The sequence below is a fragment of the Littorina saxatilis genome, linkage group LG9 (genome assembly GCF_037325665.1).
Source record: "Littorina saxatilis isolate snail1 linkage group LG9, US_GU_Lsax_2.0, whole genome shotgun sequence".
Classification (NCBI taxonomy): Eukaryota; Metazoa; Mollusca; class Gastropoda; order Littorinimorpha; family Littorinidae; genus Littorina; species Littorina saxatilis.
In genome coordinates this window covers 4,096,384-4,103,292 of record NC_090253.1, presented here as the reverse complement: position 1 = coordinate 4,103,292, position 6,909 = coordinate 4,096,384, and the positions used below count along the sequence as shown (strand labels likewise).

General features: G+C 40.5%; 1 long non-coding RNA gene across 1 annotated transcript; it reads right to left on the bottom strand.

The window, feature by feature from the left end:
- Positions 1-4,288: 4,288 nt before the first annotated feature.
- LOC138977341 (uncharacterized) lies at positions 4,289-6,489 on the bottom strand. The gene is made up of 3 exons (XR_011459243.1): positions 6,156-6,489; positions 5,638-5,789; positions 4,289-5,124 (listed from the first exon to the last, which is right to left on the bottom strand). It is a non-coding gene; the product is annotated as an uncharacterized lncRNA (long non-coding RNA).
- Between the last annotated feature and the right edge of the window lie 420 nt (positions 6,490-6,909).

Genomic DNA, 6,909 nt, shown 5'->3' with positions numbered 1-6,909 from the left:
CGTGTGTAACCTCTTTATTCCTCCTTTCTTCAGTTATTCAAAGAAAACAGGAGTTTTTGTGCGAAAGTTTGATCGAATCCGTATCACTCAACCAGTCAACCTGCGCAGGCGATCGATTAATGCGCGGTTGTATAGTTCCGTGCAAATCATTCCATTCTGTTAACACTTCTTGTCAGTTTCCCTGTTTTAGACTAAAATCAAGTACACAGATATTGTCAACGTGATTGGTCAGGATGCCCCAACTCATTAAAAATTACCGGTCATTAATTGTCGATAACCACTCGCTAAAAAATCCATTAACAACCTGCTGGCAAGGCGCATTGATACAGCCTTAACTAGTCTCGGTTAGCTTTGAGGGTCATTTTACAAGTAGGAAATATGAAGGCCAACGAAATACCGAGATGACGTCGAATACGTGACGTAAGTTGATGCATGAATTCTTCCGGACTACGTCAGTCAATTCCAAAGATCGCTTTTGTGATGAAAAGAATTTGTTTTAAAGTTTGCTGTCCAGAAACCCGTCAAAAAAGAAGGGAAAATGTGTGTGAAAGAAAACAAAACAGGAGCAAAGTGATACGATAGAAATACAGAGACATATTTTTTGGGACTTGACCCTTGCAGGTAGGTGGACTGAAAGTAGTGTGTGAACAGAACAGAACCAATTCTGTCTGTTTACAACCGCATGAAAGCAGGAAAGAGATCGTCGTCAGATTGAATTACAATAACATTAACATGCTTCCATTTGAAACTTCTCGGTCTTCATCGTGGATTGACGCCCTCCCAAAGTCTAATTGAAGCCCTCCGTCGCTTCGCTCCGTCGGGCTTCAATTACCTTTGGTCGGGCGTCAATCCCCGATGAAGACCTCAAAGTTTCATATGGAAGCATGTTATGTGTAATACACCACTAAACAGTTCCGCGGCCATTGCGACAGTGCGCATGCGCAGTATTTTTTTCGAGTAAACAACGCGTCGTGCTAGCTTCTCAGCAACTTGAAACATGTGCGATTTGAGCGAGATTTCCATCCAGAAGGTGCGACTGTGGAGCACTGAAGCATCGAAAACCTTGTCGTGTGTACGGAAAACGAGTGTGGAAGGTGCACACGAGGAACTTGTAGCTAGGTAAGTTTTATTTCTTTCGTTATTTACTCTTTGCAATGATGCGATGTGTTGTTCATTCCCAAGACCGGTTTTCCGCCCTGTAAGTTGTAACACTAACAGTAACTTAGTAATTGCTCTCTCTTCAGATACGCTTAACTTTTCAGTTGATTAAAGTCAAAAACTTGAATAAGTGCCGTTGATCTGTCCACGGAATCTAACTTACTATGAAGCATAACTATATTCCGATTCGTGATGCATACTAGGCTACATGTTGCGATAGTGTATGCAAAAGTTTTCCATTTTCAATCTGACGTGTGGGTAAGATAAGAAACAACAAACATGCATACTAAGTTGCCACTGCCAGTTTGTATAGCTGCTAAGCTTACCTCAGGCTGAGTCAGTGAGTATTTTGTACGTTTACATACAAAGAATGCCTTCCACAGGTGCGAAAAACTGTGATTTGATCTCAAGGCCTTTTTGTTTTAGAGCTTTTCCTGCTTTGGAACTTGGGAGATGGGATTCCTGTCGACCGTGAAGCAGAAAATGCAGAGAGGGTGCTTCTTCGGGAGTACAAGCAGAAGTTGTATGTGAAAGGGGTGCTTTATCCTGATCCATTCATCATCACAACTGGATTGAAAGGCAGCAAGATGGGCGATTCCTGTGGCCAAGCGTCTTCATCGCCGGCTGCCTGTGAGTGTGAGCTCGACCTCATGCATCGCCTCGTCAACGAGTTTTAAGGAGGAAAGGCTTACAGGTAGGAAACCTCTCTACTTTTTTAAATAAGTCATATTTGCACTTTACTTTTGAAAAAGAGAATGGTTCAAGTTGAATTGCAAGATGGCAGTGCAGCCTAACAACATTTTGGTTTCAGTGAACAGGGAATGTGTCAAAATCTGAAAAACCAGCATACTACTGTAGTATTAATACACACTAAAATTATGCCTGTCGCTGTCATATACATATAATTTTTGAAAAGTGCAGTGATACTGATAGTGATACAGTTAATCAGCAATGACTGAACCGACTTTCTAAATTCAGGGATGATCAAATCATCTGACTAATGGCCAGGGGCGAGTACAAAAAATCCGCTGTGCTAGTTAAAGGCACAGTAAGCCTCCCGTAAACCATCACAGAGCTCCCCGAGCGTCTAAATACAGTACAAGCATACTTCCATTTGAACGCTCACCGAACGGGAACATCCTGGCTGCTTTCTGTCGAGCGTGAGACATTTTCAAAGAATTTATTTTCGTAGACTTGTTCCGTTAACAACAACGGCGCCTCGTTTTTGCGCTAGACCTAACTTTTAAAATCTAAATAATAAATTGACAGCTTGTTACACAAACATTCTTTAATCATAAAAGAATTCGTTTTTCATCAAGACATGATCAGAACAATTCGAAGTTGTGAAAGTTTAAAAAAAGAAAAGCCCGGAAGCAGGGTCACGCAAGGGTCGTAGCAGACGACGGCCGGTTTATCAGTGCAAATCGCCGTTCCTCTCAACAGTCAAAAGCCATCGCTAGAGTTCTTGTGAACCACAGCCGTTGTTTCGTGCATAAAAAAAACGTGCTATTGTAGATAAGCTCACGTCGAGTCGCATTCAAATGACTAACTATGACGACTGCATTGTGAAAAGGGAAAACTGGATCACACGGGTTCACGATGGCTCAGGGGTAAGATAAACCACGCAAAAATAAATTCTTTGAAAATTGTTCGCTCTTTACGGAGGGCACCTAGGATGTTCTCAATTGGTGAGTGTTTAAATGAAATGGTGTTTGTACTGTGTGTAAAAGCCTGACCGTATCTGTGATGGTTTACGGGAGGCTTACTCTGCCTTTAAAACCGCTTGGCAACTCGCCTGGTTGGCTAGTGAAAATTCTCGTCAAATGCAACACTTCTGGTTGTATACTCTAGTTTCAAAACGTTATATAAACAATGCAGTTATAGCAACTGTGGTTTGTACCCGGCAAGCAATTCTTTTTGGTGGACTGGACTTTCTTGAAATGACTCACCTGTCTGGCAAGTTAAGATTTTGAGATCTGGCCATCCCTGCAACTGTCTTAATTTTGCAATGCTCTTCATGCAAGTTGCACTCAAATTTGTGAGCAATTTGTTATGTACAACTTGGTAAATTGTCCTAAATGATGCTTTAGTAAAAGTTGTTGTCTCCTTTCTCTTTCTCATATTGATTATTTTCTTTTTTTCTCCCTTTTGGCAGTGTTTTGACCATATGCAACAGGCTGCAAGTCATTTTGGAGGAGTAAGCCCCTGATTGCATCTTTGTCAAAACCAGAAAGAGACTTCTACCTGTCTCCAAGATCAGAGTCAGCCATCACAACCACCAGTGTTACCCAGAGCCAGCCATCACAACCTCCTGTTCCCAAAGTAATCCAATCCTGTTGCCCGTTTTGATACAGGCAGCAACAGGATGCACTTAGGAGGAGGAACTAGTAGAAGTAGGGAAAGCGGTATTAACAAAACAGCTTTTTCCTCTTAACTATGAAACCACACAGATAAACAAGGAGAGCAACCTTTCCACAAAGTAAACAAGTAAACAATCCTGACGACTCTAATAATTTCAACAATTTGTCAACTCATGTAAAAGCTTTGCCAGATCCAGGCATTAAGCTCTCCTCGTTACACATGTAATGGGCAGAGCAACATTGTTAAACAGCTGCTTCGTTTCTGTAAGTTTTCAGCCTGAAAGGTAGTAGGGTGAGTCGCATCTAAAATATAAATGTTTGTCTTGTCAAAACCTATGTAAATTTTCCTACATTTTAAGACTCCCTCTTTTTCTGTAGTGGATTTTTTTTTATCAGATTATTGTTTGGAGTTCTGAAAAGGAAGGCTCCTGTGTACACCATTATAGATATGACTTTTACTGTACTACATGTGTGTTTTTGGTTTATAAATATATAAAACTAGATATCTTTCTTCCCAATATGTTCACATTGCCAAGTGGATGAAGTCATCAGATTTGATCTGCTGCTAGTGATAACGTTTATCAACATAAGTAAAGTTTTTTGAGCTGACTGTATTGTGTGCATTTTGTTTGCAAGTGCTGATATGTTTGACTTTGTGCTGTAATGCTTTGTCTTGTCTCTCATTCTCCCTTTCAAAGTACGAGAACTCAGATTTTGTTCTGACACACTCATTGCATCATGCAAACATCAATAAAGACACACACAGAAAGTGAACCAAACAAACATTTTTCCTCAGAACATGTTATGGTATGCACAGGGGACATGAAAATTATGGAGAGAAGACTGTGCGCAGGAAGAAGAGAGAAACATTCAAACAAATGAAAACAAACCAGTAAATTGTTTAACGTTGCTCTTGGCCACTCTGGTGACATGTACTTTATTCTACCTATATTAGCGAAACCGATAGGCTAGATCCTGAAGGTCTAATCCTCGTCTCTGTTGCATAAACAACATCTCATCTACATACTATAACGTTTAGGGTCAATACTCATTGGTTGATCGCTAAAAATTCTTGTCTTTTTAGAATTTTTGACTTTTTCCTGCCATCTTCTTGTTGCAAAGGGTGACACTAAAACCATGAATTAATTGTAAGAGACTGGTCATGGCTATACCAGTGCAATATGATATGTTCTGCGAGAAATCAGATTTCTGAATAACCATGGATTTTTCCTGTCTGCGTTCTTTTTCTTAGTCATGTTTGCAATCTGTAGTTTGAACATCAGTCTATTGTTCTCCTTAGTCAGCTTAATCATTGCAATAAGATTGCGCATAACGGGTGTGCATTAAGTTGGCATCTGCTTATACAAAAAAAAACTATCAACAAATAAGCAAAAACAAGAGCACCCAGAAATGTTTCTGTTGTGAATGGGTCTTGTTCAGGGCTAGAGTCACACTTTTCTGGCAATCAACTAGCTGCACCATTCCTCTCCCTTGATGATCCTTGGGCCTGGCACGTCTCAAACTGGAATTCCAGATCTCGCATTGCCCATTTTCTTCTGTCTAGCCGGTGCTCTGGTCGGGGTATGTCTATCAGCACTCTTGCTGTCTGAAACATTGCCAAACAGGGTTCATTCTGTCAGTATTTATGGTAGTATTACATCTTCATGCAGGGTTCTCCACATATGTTGTCCGTTTGGGTTCAATGCCCCCAACTTCAACTTATAAAGGTGGTCATTTGGACCCACTGTAGTCATTTTCAGTGCAATACATAGCTCCCCCTGTGAATTCCCCGGTACACTTGTTTTTGTTCCTTTGGCTTCTATGGAGAGCTCTCCTAATGTTGATCAAATCGCACTCTGGAAACAAACCACCCACATAAAACTTAGCTTGGTTTCCCACATTCATAAGCCTCATATATTGATATTCATTCTTGTTCACATTTCAAAACACACGAACAGACGAAAAGTCAATTAAATCACTCAAGCTGTAAGGCACAAACACATCATAGTGATACTAGGAACAGCATGTGTGAACAAATACATTCAACACCTTCCCATCTTCTTTACTGCGTACACACACAAAATATAACAAGAAAGTTATTTAAAAAAAACAAACTTACTCTGTGTTGAAATCCAGGGTATCCCAAGTTTTGTGTTGGGAAAGAGTTCTCTGCAGTTGGTGTGCCATCAAGAAAGTGTTGAGAACAAACCCTTGCAGGTGGAAAAAAAAGCTTGTGCTGGGTTCTTCTTGTGTGTTGGACGCGGATGCAAGCTGTTGAAAACAGACAGATGCATTTCAGATTTAACAATTTATGGCTCTACAAAGCAATTTTTATTGCTTTTTAATCACAGCCATGCTCTAACAACATGAAGTAAAACAAAAAAACAAGAAACGGAAACACACTGACACAGAAAGTGAGCCACATTTTTTGATCTCATGCACGGCAGATTCAAACAAGTATTTCATCATCACATGCAATGCCGGTGTGCAGTTTTTGAACGTTCAAAGCTGTATAAATGCAGGTCTAGCTAAACGGTTTTGTAATCATGCTATGGAATTTGCAGAAAAAACAATAAATCGCATGAATGTCAGGCAATAAAATAAGTTGATCAAGAACTGTTACAGTGTTGCGCTTACCTGAACGGTGGTTGGCATGAACAGCACAGACTCGTGTGGAACCTGGTGAATTTTGCAAAGTTTAGCTTTCCATTTTGAAGACGGTAGCTTCCGTTGTCACAATCAATCATCGGGCAGTGACATGCCATTGTTAAAATCGATAATCGCTGAATTTACATCGACAAAACAACAAAATAAACACAAGTGTCTGACTCGTCAGTCGCAGAACATACGCAAAGCTGTGTTGCAGACGATTTGTTTCCTCGAAAAAATGACGCGGCCAATGAGAGGCGTCTGTGCGGTCACGTGATTTTCCTTCTTTGTTCCATGTAAACGTCGGAACTGTTTAGTGGTGTATTAGTCATTTTCTTTACCAAATTGAGTTTTGGCTAGCCCAGACAAAATACGTAATACACAGACACTTGTGTGACCTCATTTCTGACACTATGACATCTTAACATGATGATGTCATCACAAATACTCTAGCCAAGACTGTGACCAAATCAAACAATGACATCGTAGGTCAAACTAATATCCTGGATAGCTCAGGGCCGGGGACATTTTCAGTGGTGAAAATCTTTTCCAGCAAACATTTTCGTGTTTGAGACTAACAGTTGATGAAAACAAGCCAAATTTGGGTCATGTCTGTTGATTATTAACCTTTGCCGGATGCCGCTTTTGACTACACACTCCCGACGATGCGGGTTTGTCTGAACCCATACATTTGAAAGAGGGTTTTTACCGTTTATTCCTCTAACGACGATGCGGGTTTGTC